The sequence below is a fragment of the Pseudorca crassidens genome, chromosome 11 (genome assembly GCF_039906515.1).
Source record: "Pseudorca crassidens isolate mPseCra1 chromosome 11, mPseCra1.hap1, whole genome shotgun sequence".
Classification (NCBI taxonomy): domain Eukaryota; kingdom Metazoa; phylum Chordata; class Mammalia; order Artiodactyla; family Delphinidae; genus Pseudorca; species Pseudorca crassidens.
The window spans coordinates 13,458,627-13,479,236 of NC_090306.1; positions in this window are offsets into that span (position 1 = coordinate 13,458,627).

The following is a 20,610-nucleotide window of genomic DNA, read 5'->3' on the forward strand; positions in this document are numbered from 1 at the left end:
GAGATATACCATGTTCTTGGATTGGAAGAATCAACATTGTGAAAATGACTCTACTACCCAAAGCAATCTACAGATTCAATGCAATCCCTATCAAACTACCACTGGCATTTTTCACAGAACTAGAACAAAAAATTTCACAATTTGTATGGAAACACAAAAGACCCCAAATAGCCAAAGCAATTTTGAGAAAGAAAAAGAGAGCTGGAGGAATCAGGCTCCTGGACTTCAGACTATACTACAAAGCTACAGTCATCAAGACAGTATGGTACTGGCACAAAAAGAGAAATATAGATCAGTGGAACAGGATAGAAAGCTCAGAGATAAACCCACACACATATGGTCACCTTACTTTGATAAAGGAGGCAAGAACATACAATGGAGAAAAGGCCTCTTCAATAAGTGGTGCTGGGAAAACTGGGACAGCCACATGTAAAAGAATGAAGTTAGAACACTCCCTAACACCATACACAAAAATAAGCTCAAAATGGATTAAAGACCTAAATGTAAGGCCAGAAACTATCAAACTCTTAGAGGAAAACAGGAAAAACACTCTATGACATAAATCACAGCAAGATCCTTTTTGACCCACCTCCTAGCGAAATGGAAATAAAAACAAAAATAAACAAATGGGACCTAATGAAACTTCAAAGCTTTTGCACAGCAAAGGAAACCATAAATAAGACCAAAAGCCAACCCTCAGAATGGGAGAAAATATTTGCAAGTGAAGCAACTGACAAAGGATTAATGTCCAAAATTTACAAGCAGCTCATGCAGCTCAATAACAAAAAAACAAACAACCCAATCCAAAAATGGGCAGAAGACCTAAATAGACATTTTTCCAAAGAAGATATACAGACTGCCAACAAACACATGAAAGAATGCTCAACATCATTAATCATTAGGGAAATGCAAATCAAAACTACAATGAGATATCATCTCACACCAGTCAGAATGGCCATCATCAAAAAATCTAGAAACAATAAATGCTGGAGAGGGTGTGGAGAAAAGGGAACACTCTTGCACTACTGGTGGGAATGTGAATTGGTACAGCCACTATGGAGAACAGTATGGAGGTTCCTTAAAAAACTACAAATAGAACTACCATATGACCCAGCAATCCCACTACTGGGTATATACCCTGAGAAAACCATAATTCAAAAAGAGTCATGTACCAAAATGTTCATTGCAGCTCTATTTACAATAGCCCGGAGATGGAAACAACCTAAGTGTCCATCATCGGATGAATGGATAAAGAAGATGTGTCACATATATACAATGGAATATTACTCAGCCATAAAAAGAAACGAAATTGAGCTATTTGTAATGAGGTGGATAGTCCTAGGGTCTGTCATACAGAGTGAAGTAAGTCAGAAAGAGAAATACAAATGCCGTATGCTAACACATATATATGGAATTTAAGAAAAAAAAACTGTCATGAAGAACCTAGGGGTAAGACAGGAATAAAGACACAGACCTAATGGAGAACGGACTTGAGGATATGGGGAGGGGGAAGGGTGAGCTGTGACAAAGCGAGAGAGAGGCATGGACATATATACACTACAAAACGTAAAATAGATAGCTAGTGGGAAGCAGCCGCATAGCACAGGGATATCAGTTCGGTGCTTTGTGACCGCCTGGAGGGGTGGGATAGGGAGGGTGGGAGGGAGGGAGACGCAAGAGGGAAGAGATATGGGAACATATGTATATGTATAGCCGATTCACTTTGTTATAAAGGAGAAACTAACACACTATTCTAAAGCAATTATACCCCAATAAAGATGTTTAAAAAAATTAAATTAAAAAAAAACAACAAAAAAACCCCCCAAGGCCTGTTGATGAGTTGCATATGGGGGGTGAGGATGTGCCAAAGATGAGAAAATCAGAAGCCTTATAGTGACATGCTAACAGCATGAAATGAATCATTTTGTTTTTCTGCTTTCCCAGCCCCCATCTTTTCCTACTGTGATACCGCTTTCTTTTCTTCCAATAATAAAGAAACATCAGGAAAATAAAAACCAGGACCAAATGGAGGCACCAGGTATAGGAGCATGAACTATTTGGCAACATGCAGCAAAAACAGGAGACTCCTTTCATCTGAATTTTGGATTTTTGGTTCCAGTATGTGAAGAAGGAATCATATCTGGGCAGAAAGAGCAGGTATCAGACAAGAAAGGAAGGAAAATTAAATAGAAATAAAATGTCTGACTAGCAATGGGGAAGCAGTTCCCACCCCTGGGTCTGGAAGTAGGGAGTAAGTAGAAGTGTCATCTGATCTCAGTGAGGAGCTGTCCATGGGCCCAGGGTTGGTGTCTCACCCTCTCTCTTTCTGTCCTCCCATTTACTGCTGGAATGTGGGCAGTCAGTCAACAAGAGGGCCTGGGGTATGCAGTCCCGAAGGGAGGGCATCCTGCGACAGTGCAGGTCAGACAAGGGCCCTGGAACCCTTGAGAATCACCAGGACACTTGACTTATTCCATCTAAAGTGTGTGTGCAGCTTATTGCCTTTATTCACATCCATTTATTTATAAATATTTGTTGAGCTTCCAAAAAAAAAAAGAAGAAATTAAATATATGAATTGACTAAATAAACAAATAAATAAATAAGTAGCCTAACCAGTTTAAAAAAAAATTGAGTGCTTGTAAGGAATTTGGGCTGGGGGTGTAGGCATCAAGGAGAAAATAGAGGGACCAGACCTACTGTGGCTGTAAAGGGTATGGGATGGGGCCAGGGACTGAGTGATGGGGAGAGGGAAATGTTCTGCTGAGGAAGAAATGAGAGACTGTTTCTAGCCCCACCAATAAGCATTTGAGTGTGGAGAGTACCCAACCCCACAAGGATTCCATGAGACAGCACCTGTGTTCATGGACTCTGAAACATTGTAGGGAACTATAAGAAAAAACAAAAAAGTGTGATCTGAATTGAGGTTTTGTTGTTGTTGTTTTTAGTTCCAGAAAGAGTGTAAAGACACATGGGAAGAAGTGGCATATGTAATCACACACTTTTAAGTGCTTCAAATTTAGTATTATCTTTTTAAAATTACACAAGACAATACTTGGTGCCATTTGGTATTTTATAAACAATCTGTCTAGAACTCTTCCATTTATATGTACATAAAATAGTATGCAGCATATCTTATGGATACAGATATTTGTTTACATGTGTACATGCCCCCACCTGTGCAGAATTACCTGATCTTACCAACTAAGGAATGTGATTATCCATCTTCCTTGTGCCTGCCCAACTGTGGTATATCTCAGGAAATCTTTCAATAGTTAAAGGAATTTTTAACTCATTCATTCAACAAGTATTTATAAAGCACCTATTATGTGTTGGGCATTATGTCAATTGCTGAGCCTACAGGGATGAAAAAATGAAGGAAGAAAACACTCATCTTCTGTTCTCATGAACTCAGAGTCTAGCCAGGAAAGAAGGCGTTGTACACATATTTATGAGTGTACTAAATCAACAGAGGCACCTGGGGGATTAGGAAGCATAAAACAGGCCAACCAAACCTAGTCAAAATATATTTCTGTATCATCAGTCATTGGCTACAGCCCGGGGTTACTCCTAGGTAATTCTGAATTTCTGTACATCGGGCAAAATTGTTTTAGTACCCCAAGGAAAGTTCTCTAATGAAGAGTTGAAGGTATGGGTTGTTGATGCAAAAGCACAGGGATCCTGGGAGAGGACACAAAGAAACCATCACAAAAGTAATTTGAGGGGATCTGAGCAGAGAGTTGACAGTGTCTGCTATAGGCGACAAACAGGATTTTGCAGCTGATGTCTTTTTATATGGGTTATACAAGTGGGGAGTCATTTTCTTTACTGATACAGGAAAAATATAGGAGAAGTAATATACTGGGGCAAAAATGTGGGTGATATGATGAATTAAGTTTCGATTGAATTTGTTATTCACCATTTTAAAGTTTAGTAAGCTGTTGGATATGTAAGTTTAAGGCTTAAAAGAGAGGTCTTATGTAGAGATATAAATTTCAGAGTTGTTCTATAAAGAGAATAATTGAAACCTGGGAGTGAATAAAATTGTCTAGGAAGGGTGAGCCAGATGAAATAAGAAGTAGGCCTAGAAAAATCCCTGAGTAATTCCAATATTTCATGGTCAGGTAGAAGTAAAAGAAATTGCAAAGGAGATTGAGAAGGAGTAACAGAGAGTAGGATAACCAGAGGAGTTTGCCTCTGAAAAAGTTAGTAAACAGAACTTAAATGATTCTGGACTCCAAATAAAATATGGATTTAAAATTATTAATCAGATTTAGTCATAGTATACTATTTTGACCCTATTGAGCATAGTTTTGGTGGAGAGGCGGTAATGGTTAGAGGAAAGTGATGAGTAGGAGAGAAAAATATTATAATTAAAGTGGGTCAAGGAGTGAGTGAGAGGTAAGAAAATGAAAAATGAAACCCATGTTCTGATATAAATGATGCGCCGATTATAAATATGTACCATAGGGACAAATACTTGCCTCAAATGCAATCAATTTATAGGTACTCTTTAATCAGGAGTAACTAAGAGTTCCTGACCTTATGCTGGTCTTAGGCCAGGTAACATCTTCCTTTTGTTGCCTTGTTTTTATATTTTAAAATATAGCTCATGTTTCTGCATTCCATACTAGCTCACTTTCTGGAATCATTAGGAATAATGCTAACTGTACAAGTTTGTACAAGTTCCTTGCTTTTCTGATTGCAATTTTTAGCATTTTATTGCTAGACTGTCTACCTCTACATAACTGCATTGCTAACATTCAATTTTCTCACTCTTCTTATGTCTATGTATGTTCATAGTTACTACTGCACAAATCCAAGTAAATGGAAACTGAAAATGGAAGCTATTCTTTCTTATATGGATTATTTTAAATACAAACATTCTCTCTTACATTGTGGAAGAACATTCCTATGAGGTAATGAAGGGTGCTGTAGATTTCTGTAACCTTGGGTGAACAACAAAAATAAATTTTCTGAGTACAGTACAACCTGAAAAACTAATTTCTGCCCAACTCCAATGCCCTTTTTTATGGTACTTTCATGAATCGCATCACAAATATTTTCCCTGCAAAGGAATAATTTGTGCTTAAGAAAGAATGAAATTTGTCTGAACACTTTGAATCCTTGCTTATTTGGTTTTGTACTGTTTTGGCTTTGGAGAGAAGTTACTTTATGATATAATAATTAATTTTTTAAATTGAGATATAATTGACATATTAGTTTCAGGTGTATAATATAAAGATTCAATATTTGCATATCTTGTAAAGTGATCATCAACATTAGTCTACTTAACATCTATCACCACGCATGGTTATGAAAATATTTTTTCTGGTGATGAGAAATTTTAAGATCTACTTTCAAATATAAAATACAGTATTATTAATTATAATCATTTGCTGTATGTTACAACCCCATGACATCTATTTTATAACTGAAAGTTTGTACCTTTCACCCATTTTATACTACTTCACCTTTGATTTTTAACTGTATAATGTTCTTTAATCCAGATCACATTTATGAGTTTCAATATATTTCTGTTGAGTGGTTTGCTAGCATCTTATGGTTAGCACTTAGGACAAAGAGGAAAAGAGACACCGTTGAAAGAAAGCACACCTGGGAAGCAATGGTTCAATTCAAAACCAGCCTTGAGCTCAGCAAAAGTTGAGATAGACAGCCATAGTCAGAGGTAATTTCAATAACTAGTGTTAATAATACAAAAACTTTAAATGCTATTCTTTTATACATAAAAACTGACACTGCTGAGGCATTCTTTAGTTATAAAAAGATGACACTTTTTAAACCACAAGATTTTTGAAAGGGGAATCCCTTTCCTTATTCTCGGCCACACATTGTATAGTATAGTAGTATTTTTTTCTCCTTCCTCTCTTCCTCCCCCTCTCCATTTCTTTCTTCTTCCTGCCTTCCTTCTTTCATTCCCTTTCTTCCTTTCTTCCATTTTATCAACATCATCTTCTTCATTACTAGTCTGCTAATTTCTTAATATCTTTATAATATCTTAGTATAATATCCCTAAACTGAGTTTATGAGTATATGACCATGACAATACCTATGAACCTATGGTATAGGTTTCTAAAAACTGTGTAAGGGCGATAGTGATGGTAATTATAATAAAGCAATATTACAGGAGTGATGTTTTTGTTATCATGTGAAATTGAATGTTAGAAATACCATTATAGTGCTGACTTTCCAGATTTTTGGGCAGTCATGTTGATGGACATCCAAAAATGTTTATTGACTGATATCTATTCCTTCATGTGGGAGGTCAAAAACTCTTTTTGGCGAAATGTATTGAGCATTTGGGGCCAGTAGATTTGTATTGAGAATTTTCTCTGTTAGTTTAAACCAGTTATATTCTCTCTAGAAAGAACATTTGTCACAGAGTAATAATAAAATTACATAGTTGACAATTATTAAGCATTTCAATGTATCCATAGTTATTCTAAGGGCTTTTCATAACTTTCTTATTAAATATAAAAACATTACATGAATGCTTATGCAAATATATTTTTTTCTTGAAATTACAAGGGTGTATAGGAAAATTTATTCTAGGTGGGAAATGGATATGTTTACAAATTTTTAGTGTCTGTAATCATTACCCAAGACAAGCTTAAGAAAAAATAAAATTTGCTTGATCATGTCCAAGGCCTTGTTTATCCATTTTAAAAGTGTCATTATATCTCTACTCAGGTTTCATTGTAGCTGCCTACAGGGCTAATTTAAGCATCAGGTGTTTGTGCAAAGTACTCACTTATTTGATAGAGCAAGAGGACTTTTTGTATTAGTAATAGGGACTGATTCATAAACTGTATTCTTGGGTTTAACTCTGGAGCTCCATGTAAACCAAGTTACCTTGATCTGACCATCTATAGAACAGAAATATTTTTATGAATGAGTTTCACAGAATGCTGTTAGGAAGTAACACAAAGATTGCTTAAATAGTAATATAAGAGTTAAAGATTCCAACCACATTTTGATTGGAATATATTGATACATTACTATGAAATTAGTAATCTCTGGCATATGGAAATTTAATCCTTCTAGAAGAATGAAATAAAGTAATCTTCAGATTTTAGTGCCTTAGCATAAAATATTCCTGCTTTTTAATATATTTTAACACTTAGTATTTAATTATTGTCTTAAAAAATTGAATCCTCTTCAAGAAACATTACCAGGGACCACTATAGCAACAATAAATTAAGTTTTAGAAGCATAGAGTTTCTTTCAAATATAACCAAGGCACAAGCAGATTTTGACATCTCCATGTTGGAAAGGCTAGATTGGACATCTAGCGTCTGCTGACCTCTTCTTGTTCTAATAATAGAACCAAAATTTTCTTTTGGGGAACCATCTATCTTTATTCTTAGTCATGTAGTTTGGGGAGGATTTATTTATTTACTTACTCATTGAAAAATTATTAATCGAGTGATTTATGTGTGCCAGGCACTATTCTAGAATCACAAAATACAAAAATGAACACCAGACAAAAAATGTCATCCCGCTTATGCAAAGACAACAAAAGTTTATAAGGTGAAAGGTGATGTTTATTGGGGCTGATGAGTAAGAGAAGCTCTTCCTCTGGATTTTAAAGTGTGGAGATGTGAACTCTGGAGCTTCCAGCAGCCCTCTCACCTCCGTTTAGGGAGCCAGCTCAATAATAAAGCCAACATAAAGAAGACAGAGCTAAAAGGATTCAGGTGAAAACAAACAAAGAAACAAAGAAACAAAATGCCTTATGGCATTTTTGAGATTCTGGATTAAGCCATGCTTGAAGTCAGAACTATTCCTGAAGTAATGTGAGCTAAAAATTTCACGTTTAGGTAATTGAAAATTAGGTTTTCTAACACTTGCAAGTGAAAGAATCTTATCTTATGTACTTAAATTCTAAGATAAAGATGAAAATATTGGTCAATATTTCCCTGTTACCGTCTAAGAATTCCTGATAAAAACTGATCTATATTAACATTATTTACATTAATGTCTATAATAACTTTTAAAATGTGTTGTGCATATACCAAAGATATAGTCAAAAGTCTACTATAGTTTCTTTCCATTTTTCAGATGTCAAAATTGAGAGAAAAGCATTCTTTTTGACTATTGATAAGGAATGGGAGCAATTAGTAAAACTAGATTTAGCCCCTCAAATTTGTAATAGATTTCTTTTTTAAATTCCTATTGGATTACACAATTTCTGATTATTCATTATAAATCTGTGGTTTGGGTTGGCAAAATTTAAAGCTCTTAAAATTTAAAAAAAATGAATTTCTCCATATATTTACACCTAGAATAAAGCTACACTAAAACTACACCTATTATATTAACTACCTAAATTAACTACATTTATATAAACATAAATGTATTAAATCCTTAATTTCATGTTAATTTCTACAATTCTCTGGCCTGTCTGAAGTCTAAAGCTCCCCTATACTTTAGTGTCTTATCAAATTCCATTCAGATGCAAGCCAAATTTTACGAAATATTCAAGAGTATATTCTGCTTGACACACATATAAGTCTACTGTGACCTACTTAAAATTAAACATTGTACAATCTCTTCAAGCTCTCAAAGATTTTCACGATTTCTTCCCCCCTCTCAAACTGAATCATGTATTACTTTATTTATATTTGGAACTCTGCTGACCTTGATGTCTCTAATTGAAAATTGTAGACTTTGAACATTGAATTACACATAAAATGAGACCAATGGTGAAATCATGATTACAAAATTTTCTGACATACTGTTGTTTCCATTTACAACATAAGGTTCATTGAATAAACGTTCTGAATGCTTACCATAATATTTGCATCTTGCTTATAACAAATTGCTAACCGGTAAGTTTATGGGGTAACATATGGGTCTCAGTTCTTTAGTTGGCGGCAGTTAAACAAATCCTACATTTTTGCACAAAAATAAATGCTTGAGAAAGAAACTACCCATTTTATGTAATCATATGTCCATTTGGATGTAGGTCAGGAAGGACTTGCTAGTGTGTTAGCAGCCATAAAAAACCTGCCCCATGCTAATTACTGTTTAGTTGCAGGGGTTGGTTCAGCTAGCTATGCATATGTTATGGCCCATATGTACAAACCTTCCCATTTGCAAAGAGGCCAGATGGGCCCTCTCAAAGCATGAACCTTCCCTGCTACATGGATTAACTATGAAAGGTTTAAACTGCTTATACTCTAGTGCCCATATTTTTTATAGTTATTAGGGACTTTTAACGCAGAAAGGACCGTATTTGTTCATGCAGATTTCTCCAAATAGGCCATTACTTTCACTTTGAAGTACACATGAAACAATCATTTTTTCACAGATTTTTTTTTAGTGGACTTTAGATTAGCTTGTTCAAACTGGACAGTATGGAAGGGAGTTATATATACTGATTATTTGTATTTATTGTATCAAATAGAATATATGCACATGGGGTTGATCTCCCTCAAACCATAATAATTTGAAATTAAATTTAATTTCTGTGAAAGGGTAAAATACTCTGATTTCTATAAAAACAAAATATATAAACTATTGTTGGATATGACTTATCTGGGAAAACATTGCAGACACTAAATTAAATAATTTTTAAACATTTTTGAAGCAAAATTTATGCTCACTACATACCATTCTGTGGCAAAATCAACGTAAGTAGTACAACTCTTGGCTTAATTCCTGCTATTATATTTGAATAAAATATATTTTCACATAAAATATTCTGAATTAATGCTCTTCAAAAATTTATATCAAACTATTATTGTTTAGTCTTCATTGATAATAAATTTGATGTTGTTATTGTAGTCATATGGCTTACTATTGACTGAATCTGAAAGCCTATAATTAAATAAAGTTAAGGGATGTCCTATACTATGTAATTACTGAAATGTCACCGTCTTCAGAATCTTTCACGCTATACCCTCAAGTTTAGGAGAAAACTGATATAATTTTTAAAAACTCTAGAGGGAAAGCAGTTAACCAAGTCAACTGTCTTATCCCAAATAGGTCACCAAGTTAAAGAAAAATAAAACTCTAAATGTAAATGTTACTTAAAATTTGTATATTTAACAAAATTGTGTCTTCAAATTTCTGAATCATTAGATATGATAGTCCACCCACTATTACTCACTAAATATTTTCATATTTTGTTCAGGAAATAAAAATCAAAATTTGTTAATTTTGACAGTTACAAAGAGCCTTATTGATGGATTCAGGATATAAAACTTACAGGTTTTGAAAAAGTATGTGAAAATACAGACATTAGAGAAATAAAGGAAAATGGAGGTGAGAGAGCTCCAAAATAAACAAATAAGATAAATTTAGAAACTACTAGTGATTGTGTAGTATCTGTTATGAGTGGAAGTACCTTTCCTGTAATGAACCATTTACCTTTTTGACATTACTTTCTATCCTTTATACAGCAAGTTTCCTATTTTTTGAGTTTTATTTTAGAAGATAGGTTAATGAAATACCTCAACCTTCCAAAACTGAATGATTTTTGCTGTAAGAAAAAAAAGAAGCAACGGCTTCATGAATCAGTTATAAAAAATTCTGAGTGTATGAAAGAACACCTCTTTTTTGTAATATTAAGAAAATTCCTATTGAGAATTGTGTTCATAAATTAGCTAAACCAGATTATGAAGTTGTCATTGTAAATTCTATGTTTTTGTATTCTTTTGATGAAGAAAAATGTCAGTTTCTTACATAATATATAATAATTTTAATGTCATAGATTTAATTTTGTCAATTCTTTAATCACTTCTGATTAAAACTGGGAAAATAGTTTAGGTTTTCTATAATTCTGTTAATCCATATGTAACAGGAGGAACATTTTACACAAATAATTTTTGAATCATCATATTATATTATATTATCTTGGAAATAATAATAACCAGAATTCACCTAACAAAGTGTTTCTCAGCCTCAGCAGTACTGGCTTATTGGGCCACTAATTGTTGTAGGGGGTTGTCCCATTACAGGATGTTTAGAAGCATCCCTGGCCTCTAACCATTAGAGGCCAGTAGCACTTTCCCAGTTGTTATGATCAAAATATCTCCAGATATTGCCAAATGTCTCCTGGAGGGCAAAATAATTCCCAGTTGAGGACCATTGACCTAAACATGACTATTGATGAATAAAGTCTTATCTGTTTCATGTTAAAAGAGAAAAAGTCATTGATGGCAACATAATCTTAAAAAAACACTTATTTTTATAAAATATAAAACAAAATCCAGTGTATCGTCTATTTTTATAATTAAATGGGAAATAACATTAGAATTTTTGTTTGTAATACTTTCTCAAGTATGGAAATTTCTTAAATCATCAAAACTTTTGAAAGAAGTCAAATTCATCATTCTTTACTTAGAAAAGAGAAATGTAAAAATAACCACAACTTGACAATGGCAGAAATTGAAATTGTTTTTTGGCTCATGCAGGTAATATTCAAATTGTAATATATAATGGTTCTTTAAAAAACTTAATGTGATTTAAACTACATAAGCATATCCTGTGGAATCAGTAAAGGTGTATAGACAGTGGAAATCAAACAAACAAAACACAAATCATCCAGCTATATATATATATTTTTTAAGATTTTGACTCCAAGCCAATTTCACCTGGTTGCAGAAGTTGGAAAACACAATTAGCAAAGAAGTTTTTCTATGATCTGCTGTGGGGTGTGTGTGTGTTACTAATGCTAATTAAATGCAACTTAACTAGAAATAATATTTACATAGAGTGTCTGTATCATTCCTAATTACCACTGTGTGTGTTTCAAATGACACTACAACAGTATTTGATTTATAAGCAGTGACATGGAATATAAAACAAGAGGAAGAGATATTTTCTAACTTTTAAGTCTATTTTGAACCTTCCCACCCTTTCTATTAATTTCTAGACAACTTCCCATAATAAATTTATAATATTTTCAAGACTGATATCAAAGCTCAAAATGACTTATTATTTTCTGTATTTTGATTGGTGGCCTGAAGTTCATAATGGGAAAAGCAAATGAATAATTTTCTATTAGTATTTTCAGATTAGAAACTTTTCATATTTTGATTTTTGGCATTTATTTTCTAGACAGTATTTTCTTTAAAAATCTCCATCCTGATTTTCATTCAAGGTAACAATTGAAGGTCTTATCAGATGAATAACCTGCACAAAGGAACCATGAAATTGGGATCTAATATAAAGGTAACTACCAGAAACACTGGAACTAAATTAGAAATCAATAACAATAATATAACCATAAACCCCCCAAAATATGGAATTTAAACAACATACTTCTAAATAATCTAATGATCAAAAAAGAAAAAAAAATATGAGGATTTAACAATACGTGAACTGAGTAATAATGTAAATACAACATATAAGAATTTTGGGGACATAGTTAAAGAATGCCAAATGGGCAAGGCATGGCTTTAAATGAAAAAAAAATTAAAATCAATTATTGAAATTCCTTCTGAAGAACTTAGAAAAGGAAGAGAAATTTAAGTGCAAATTAGGTAGAAGAAAGAAAATAATAAAGATAAGAGCAGAACTCAATGACAAAAAAATTTTTAAATAGAGGAAAATCAGTGAATCTAAAGGTAGATTCTTTGAAAAAAAATCAGTAATATTCATAAGCCTCTACATAGACTGTTCAAGAGCAAAAGAGAGAAAATACAAATTACCAATATCAGGAGAAAGAGTGGCCACCACTACAGACTCTACTAATAGTAAAATCAAAACATGGAGATATTACGAGCAAATTTGTGCCAATAAATTCAATGGTTAAGTTTCCCTTAAAGACGCAAATTACAAAAATTGATCAAAGAAAAAACTTAGTAACTTGAAAAACTTTTTTTCCAGTTAAAGGAATTGAAATTAAAGTTAAAAATCTTCTTACAAAGAAAATTCTAGATGGATTAATTGGTGAATTCCTACAAACATTTAAGGAAGAATTATTACTAATTCAATGCAAGCACTTCCAGAAAAATAGAAGAGAAGGAAATGATTTTCAACTACTTTTATGAGGCCAATATTATCCTCATATCAAATTTAGACAAAAACTTTACTAGTAAAGAAACATATAGAAGCCCTCATAGGCAGAGATGTGAAAATTATTTAAAATTTAGCAAATTTAAGTCAATGATATATTTTAAAATATATAATATATATTCTGGTAATGCAAGTTTGCTTTAAAGTCCAAGAAATCAATAAATTTGATTCATCATATTAATAAAATAAAAGAGAAAATCTGAGTATTTTAAAAGCTGTAAAAAAAAAGCATTTAACAAAAGTGTCTACTCATTCATAGTTAAAAATAGGAAATAAGGAAATATATACTCAGTAAAACTAGGAATATAGGAATGAAAGGAAAACACCTTTTTTTTTAAACACAAAAATTTATGTATTAACTCAACAAATTTGTATTCCATCTCAAAATTATTTGCATCACAAATATTTGTTTTTTTGTCATGCACTTTTTTTTTTTTTTTTTACATCTGATTAAGAATGTTATGGAAAAACTCTACCTCCATCACCTCTTCCTGGTCTCATACCTTAGTAGTGCAATAGGGTCACTGAATGTGGATGTTTCCAAAAAGGGATTATTTCCTCTTAGCTGTTTGACAAATAAAGATCAAGACAAAAGGGGTAGAAGGTTTTATGTACTTAGATTTAGAATTAGGAATTCCATTCTGATCTATCCTGGAAATGATGCAACTTTTTTTGCTCCTAACAACAATTCCAGGCCAGCCTGGTTAGTACGTGTGCCTCATGGCATTCCAATAGGGAGTATAGGTGATTCAAACTTAATTCTGCTTTAACCGACTTAGTTCTCTCATTGGTTTCATGTGGTCCTAGATTACAAGGACCATGTGGTTATGAACACTGCTCACTGACTTCTTCTACAGTGGCTTTTGTGGCCAAAGTGGGGGACATAATGGATCTCTATAAGTTTTATAAAAATGCTCTTCTCCCCCTTGCATCAGATCTTTTTGGATGAAATTCTGGGTGTAAGTAGGAGATGATTAGAAAAATGATGACATTAAAAATATTGTAACAGAACACAATAATTTTGTGGAGGTTGAACAACCACCAGTTGCTTAGGGAGGGGAAACTGCATTACTGATCTTAGTTATTGAGAGCCATCCTGCAGACATCCTCATGAAGGAAAAGAACCTTGTGCAACACTGTGAAACTGCTACAAGCTTACATGAACTCATTCCTGGGTTTGCTATCATCAAGAGAAAGGTCCAACTAGAATCAGACCACCATTCCCCTTAAACTTACTAAGGAGTCTATTGGAAACTACAGGAATGGCCCGAGCTCCTACGTCTTCCTTAGAAAATACAAATGGGATGTTCTGGATGTTTTCCTTGCCTATGCTCTCAGTATTTTTTTTTGAGGTAGATGAAAGCCACCTGGCTGGTGGTGTAGACAAACAGGACAGATTAGACTGATTCCTCCCAGTTTATTCTTTGACAACTATGACAAGATTCAATTATTTGAACTGAACTGAGAATTTCAAGACTTGCCAGCCAACCAGGAGACCATATTAGAGGCACTGTTAGTCTGTGCCCCTCAATAAGGCCCACTCGGGGGAGCCTTAACAATACTCTCTTGTGCCTCTGAGATTATAGCTCTTGTATAGAATCCAGGCATGAACTTGCTTGCCTCCTAAAAACATAGGGATGGCACCTTAAAAATGGTTATAAAGTAGCTTCAGCTGTTTAAGGAAGCACCACCAATAGATCATGCAGCTCTCAAATAACTGGAAATCTTTCCAAAATGTGGTCAGTTTTGTTTACATAGGATGGGGTTAAGGTGGGGGAAGACTTCTCAGAGGGAAAACAGACTCGTTATTTATAAATATCTTTGGGGGCGTTTCCCCTGCAATGGGAGTCACAGAATTAGAAAAGATGGTATAGCATTTGTCTCTGATTTTAGTTGAAGTGATTGATGATACATCCTCAGTCATGGAAGTCATTGAAATGAGTCTTAACTTACTGGCAAGTGTTGTTATAGATGATAGAATTTTCCCAGTCTTCCTCCTTTCAGGACAAGGAAGAGTCTGTGCAACTGCTACTGCATCCTGCTATTCCTGGATGCCTTAAACCAAGTAGAAAGGTCAACAAAGAAACATAAGCAGAAAGCCATGTTCCTTCCTTAGGTAGACACAGAAGTTTTATGGGATTTGGGTTGGGTCCAGGACCTTAGGAGCTATGATCATAGCTGCAGTTTGTTGAATCCCTGGATGCAGAATCCCATGGATAGAGAGGGATGACTATACAGTGCCATCTTATAGAAGGGACTTGAGCATCCCGAGATTTTGGTACCTACAGTGGGAGGTATTCCTGGAACCAATTCCCCCTGCATAGGAGGGATGACTATAGTATAGGTTGGCCGTATCCTGCTGCTAGTAGTCTATTTGAAGTACCCTTAGTTAAATAAAACAAATATACTTATTAAGCAGCTTTGGTCCATCCTTTGTCTGTCTTGGGAAATTTTTCAGAAGTTAAGATGATGTAGAATTCATGGCTGAATATTATTGGTAGACAATTCTCCAAGTCTTATGTTTCTAACATTTGTGAGCAGAGGCTCTGATAGCCATTGTTCTTTTCAATGATACACATAGAGCGAATATCCTTTTCCTTGAGGTACATTTTGATATTAATGTAGTCATTTTTCATTCCTTAAAAGCAAGATTTTCATAATAGAACTATTTTTCCAATTTTATTTTATTTTTTTATACAGCAGGTTCTTATTAGTCATCCATTTAACACACATCAGTGAACACATGTCAATCCCAATCTCTCAATTCATCACACCACCACCACCACCCCCGCCACTTTCCCCCCTTGGTGTCCATACATTTTTTCTCTATTTCTGTATCTCAATTTCTGCCCTGAAAACAAGTTCATCTGTACCATATTCTAGCTTCCACATATATGCGTTAATATACGATATTTGTTTTTCTGACTTACTTCACTGTGTATGACAGTCTCTAGACGCATCCACGTCACAACAAATGACCCAATTTTGTTCCTTTTTTATGGCTGAGTAACATTCCATTCTCTATATGTACTACATCTTCTTTATCCATTCGTCTGTCGATGGGCATTTAGGTTGCTTCCATGACCTGGCTATTGTAAATAGTGCTGCAATGAACATTGGGGTGCATGTGTCTTTTTGAATTATGGTTTTCTCTAGGTATATGCCCAGTAGTGGGATGGCTGGGTCCTATGGTAATTCTAATTTTAGTTTTTTAAGGAACCTCCATACTGTTCTCCATAGTGGCTGTATCAATTTACATTCCCACCAACAGTGCAAGAGGGTTCCATTTTCTCCACACCCTCTCCAGAATTTGTTGTTTGTACATTTTCTGATGATGCCCATTCTAACTGGTGTGAGGTGATACCTCATTGTAGTTTTAATTTGTATTTCTCTAATAATTAGTGATGTTGAGCAGCTTTTCATGTGCTTCTTGGCAACCTGTATGTCTTCTTGGGAGAAATGTCTATTTAGGTCTTCTGCCCATTTTTGGATTGGGTTGTTTGTTTTTTTAATATTGAGCTGAATGAGCTATTTATATATTTTGGAGATTAATCCTTTGTCCGTTGATTTGTTTGCATATATTTTCTCCCATTCTGACGGTTGTCTTTCCATCTTGTTTATGGTTTCCTTTGCTGTGTAAAAGCTTTGAAGTTTCATTAGGTCCCATCTGTTTATTGTTATTTCCATTATTCTAGGAGGTGGATCAAAGAAGATCTGGCTGTGATTTATGTCAAAGAGTGTTCTTCCTATGTTTTCCTCTAAGAGTTTTACAGTGTCCGGTCTTACACTTAGGTCTTTAATCCATTTTGAGTTTATTTTTGTGTATGGTGTTAGGAAGTGTTCTAATATCATTCTTTTACATGTAACTGTCCAGTTTTCCCAGCACCACTTATTGAAGAGACTGTCTTTTCTCCATTGTATATCCTTGCCTCCTTTGTCATAGATTAGTTGACCACAGGTGTGTGGGTTTATCTCTGGGCTTTCTATCTTGTTCCATTGATCTAAATTTCTGTTTTTGTGCCACTACTATATTGTCTTGATTACTGTAGCTTTGTAGTATAGTCTGAAGTCAGGAATCTGATTCCTCCAGCTCCGTTTTATTGCCTCAAGACTGTTTTGGCTATTTGGGGTCTTTTCTGTCTCCATATAAATTTTAAGATTTTTTGTTCTAGTTCTGTAAAAAATGCCATTGGTAATTTGATAGGGATTGCATTGAATCTGTATATTGCTTTGGGTAGTATAGTCATTTTCACAATATTGATTCTTCCAATCCAAGAGCATGGTATATCTCTCCATCTGTTGGTATCATCTTTAATTTCTTTCATCGGTGTCTTATAGTTTTCTGCATACAGGTCTTTTGTCTCCTTAGGTAGGTTTATTCCTAGGTATTTTATTCTTTTTTTGTTGCAATGGTAAATGGGAGTGTTTCCTTAATTTCTCTTTCAGATTTTTCATCATTAGTGTATACAAATGCAAGAGATTTCTGGGCATTAATTTCGTATCCTGCAACTTTACCAAATTCATTGATTAGCTCTAGGAATTTTCTGGTGGCATCTTTAGGATTCTCTATGTATAGTATCATGTCATCTGCACACTGTGAAAGTTTTACTTCTTCTTTTCTAATTTGTATTCCTTTTATTTCTTTTTCTTCTCTGATTGCCATGGCTAGGACTTCCAAAACTATGTTGAATAATTGTGGTAAGAGTGGACATCCTTGTCTTGTTCCTGATCATAGAGGAAATGCTTTTAGTTTTTCACCATTGAGAATGATGTTTGCTGTGGGTGTGTCATATATGGCATTTATTATGTTAAAGTTGGTTCCCTCTATGCCCACTTTCAGGAGAGCTTTTATCACAAATGGGTGTTGAAAATTGTCAAAAGCTTTTTTGCATCTATTTAGATGATCATATGGTTTTCATTCTTTAATTAGTTAATATGGTGTATCACATTGATTGATTTGCGTACATTGGAGAATCCTTGCATCCCTGGGATAAATCCCACTTTATCATGGCGTATGATCCTTTTAATGTGTTGTTGGATTCTGTTTGCTAGTATATATATATATATATATATTTTTTTTTTTTTTGCTAGTATTTCATTGAGGATTTTTGCATCTATATTCATCAGTGATATTGGTCTATAATTTTCTTTTTTTGTAGTATCTTTGTCTGGTTTTGGTATCAGGGTGATGGTGGCCTCATAGAATAAGTTTGGGAGTTTTCCTTCCTCTGCAATTTTTTGGAATAGTCTGAGAAGGACGGGTTTTAGCTCTTCTCTAAACATTTGATAGAATTCACCTGTGAAGCCATCTGGTCCTGGGCTTTTGTTTCTTGGAAGATTTTTAATCACTGTTTCAAATTCATTACTTGTGATTGGTCTGTTCATATTTTCTATTTCTTCCTGGTTGTCTTGGAAGGTTATACCTTTCTAAGAATTTGTACATTTCTTCTAGGTTGTCCATTTTATTGGCAAAGAGTTGCTTGTAGTAGTCTCTTAGGATGCTTTGTATTTCTGCGGTGTCTGTTGTAACCTTTCCCTTTTCATTTCTAATTTTATTGATTTGAGTCCTCTCCCTCTTTTTCTTGATGAGTCTAACTAATGGTTTATCAATTTTGTTTATCTTCTCAAAGAACCAGCTTTTAGTTTTATTGATCTTTGCTATTGTTTTCTTCATTTCTATTTCATTTATTTCTGCTGTGATCTTTATGATTTCTTTCCTTCTGCTAACTTTGGGTTTTGTTTGTTCTTCTTTCTCTAGTTCCTTTAAGTGTAAGTTTAGATTGTTTATTTGAGATTATCCTTGTTTCTTGAGGTAGGCTTTTACAGCTATAAACTTCCCTCTTACAACTACTTTTGCTGCATCCTATAAGTTTTGGATTGTCGTGTTTTCATTGTCATTTGTCTCTAGGTATTTTTTGATTTCCTTGTGTTTTCATTGTCATTTGTCTCTAGGTATTTTTTGATTTCCTCAGTGATATCTTGGTTAGTGTGTAACGTATTATTTAACCTCCATGTGTTTGTGGGTTTTTCCCTGTAATTGATTTCTAACCTCATAGCGTTGTGATCAGAAAAGATGCTTGATATGATTCCAATTTTCTTAAATTTACTGAGGATTGATTTGTGACCCAAGGTGTGATCTATCCTGGAGAATGTTCCATGCACACTTGAGAAGAAAGTGTAATCTGCTGTTTTTGGATGAATGTCCTGTGAATATCAATTAAATCTCTCTGGTCTATTGTGTCATTTAAAGCTTGTGTTTCCATATTACTTTTCTGTTTGGACGATCTGTCCATTGGTGTAAGTGAGTTGTTAAAGTCCCCCACTATTATTGTGTTACTGTCAATTTCCTCTTTTATAGCTGTTAGCAGTTGCCTTATGTATTGTGGTGCTCCTATGTTGGGTGCATATATAATTATAATTTTTATATCTTCTTGGATTGATCCCTTGATCATTATGTAGTGTCCTTCCTTGTGTCTTGTAACATTCTTTATTTTAAAGTCTATTTAATCTGATATGAGTATAGCTAGTCCAGCAAATGTATGTTCCTATGACCATTTTCTTAATTGTTTTGGGTTAGTTTTGTAGGTCTTTTTCTTCTCTTGTGTTTCACACTTAGAGAAATTCCTTTAGCATTTGTTGTAGTGCTGCTTTGGTGGTGCTGAATTCTCTTAGTTTTTGCTTGTCTGTAAAGCTTTTGATTTCTCCATTGAATCTAAATGAGATCCTTGCCGAGTAGAGTAATCTTGGTTGTTGGTTCTTCCCTTTCATCACTTTAAGTATATAATGCCACGCCCTTCTGGCTTGTAGAGTTTCTGCTGAGAAATCAGCTGTTAACCTTATGGGAGTTCCCTTGTACGTTATTTGTCATTTTTCCCTTGCTGCTTTCAATAATTTTTCTTTGTCTTTAATTTTTGTCAGTTTGATTACTATGTGTTTCAGCGTGTTTCTCCTTGGGTTTATCCTGTACGGGAATCTTTGCGCTTACTGGACTTGGGTGGCTATTTCCTTTCTCATGTTAGGGAAGTTTTCGACCATAATCTCTTCAAATATTTTCTCAGGTCCTTTCTCTCTCTCTTCTCCTTCTGGGATCCCTATAAAGTGAATGTTGTTGCATTTAATGTTGTCCCAGAGGTCTCTTGGGCTGTCTTCATTTCTTCTCATTCTTTTTTCTCTCTTCTGTTCCATGACAGTGAATTCCACCATTCTGTCTTCCAGGTCACTTATCCGTTCTTCTGCCTCAGTTATTCTGCTATTGGTTCCTTCTAGTGTAGTTTTCATTTCAGTTATTGTATTGTTCATCTCCGTTTGTTTGTTCTTTAATTCTTCTAGGTCTTTGTTAAACATTTCTTGCATCTTCTCGATCTTTGCCTCCATTCTTTTTCCAAGGTCCTGGATCAACTTCACTATCATTATTCTGAATTCTTTTTCTGGAAGGTTGCCTATTTCCACTTCATTTAGTTGTTTTTCTGGAGTTTTATCTTGTTCCTTCATCTGGTACATAGCCCTCTGCCTTTTCATCTTGTCTATCTTTCTGTGAATGTGGTTTTTGTTCCACAGGCTGCAGG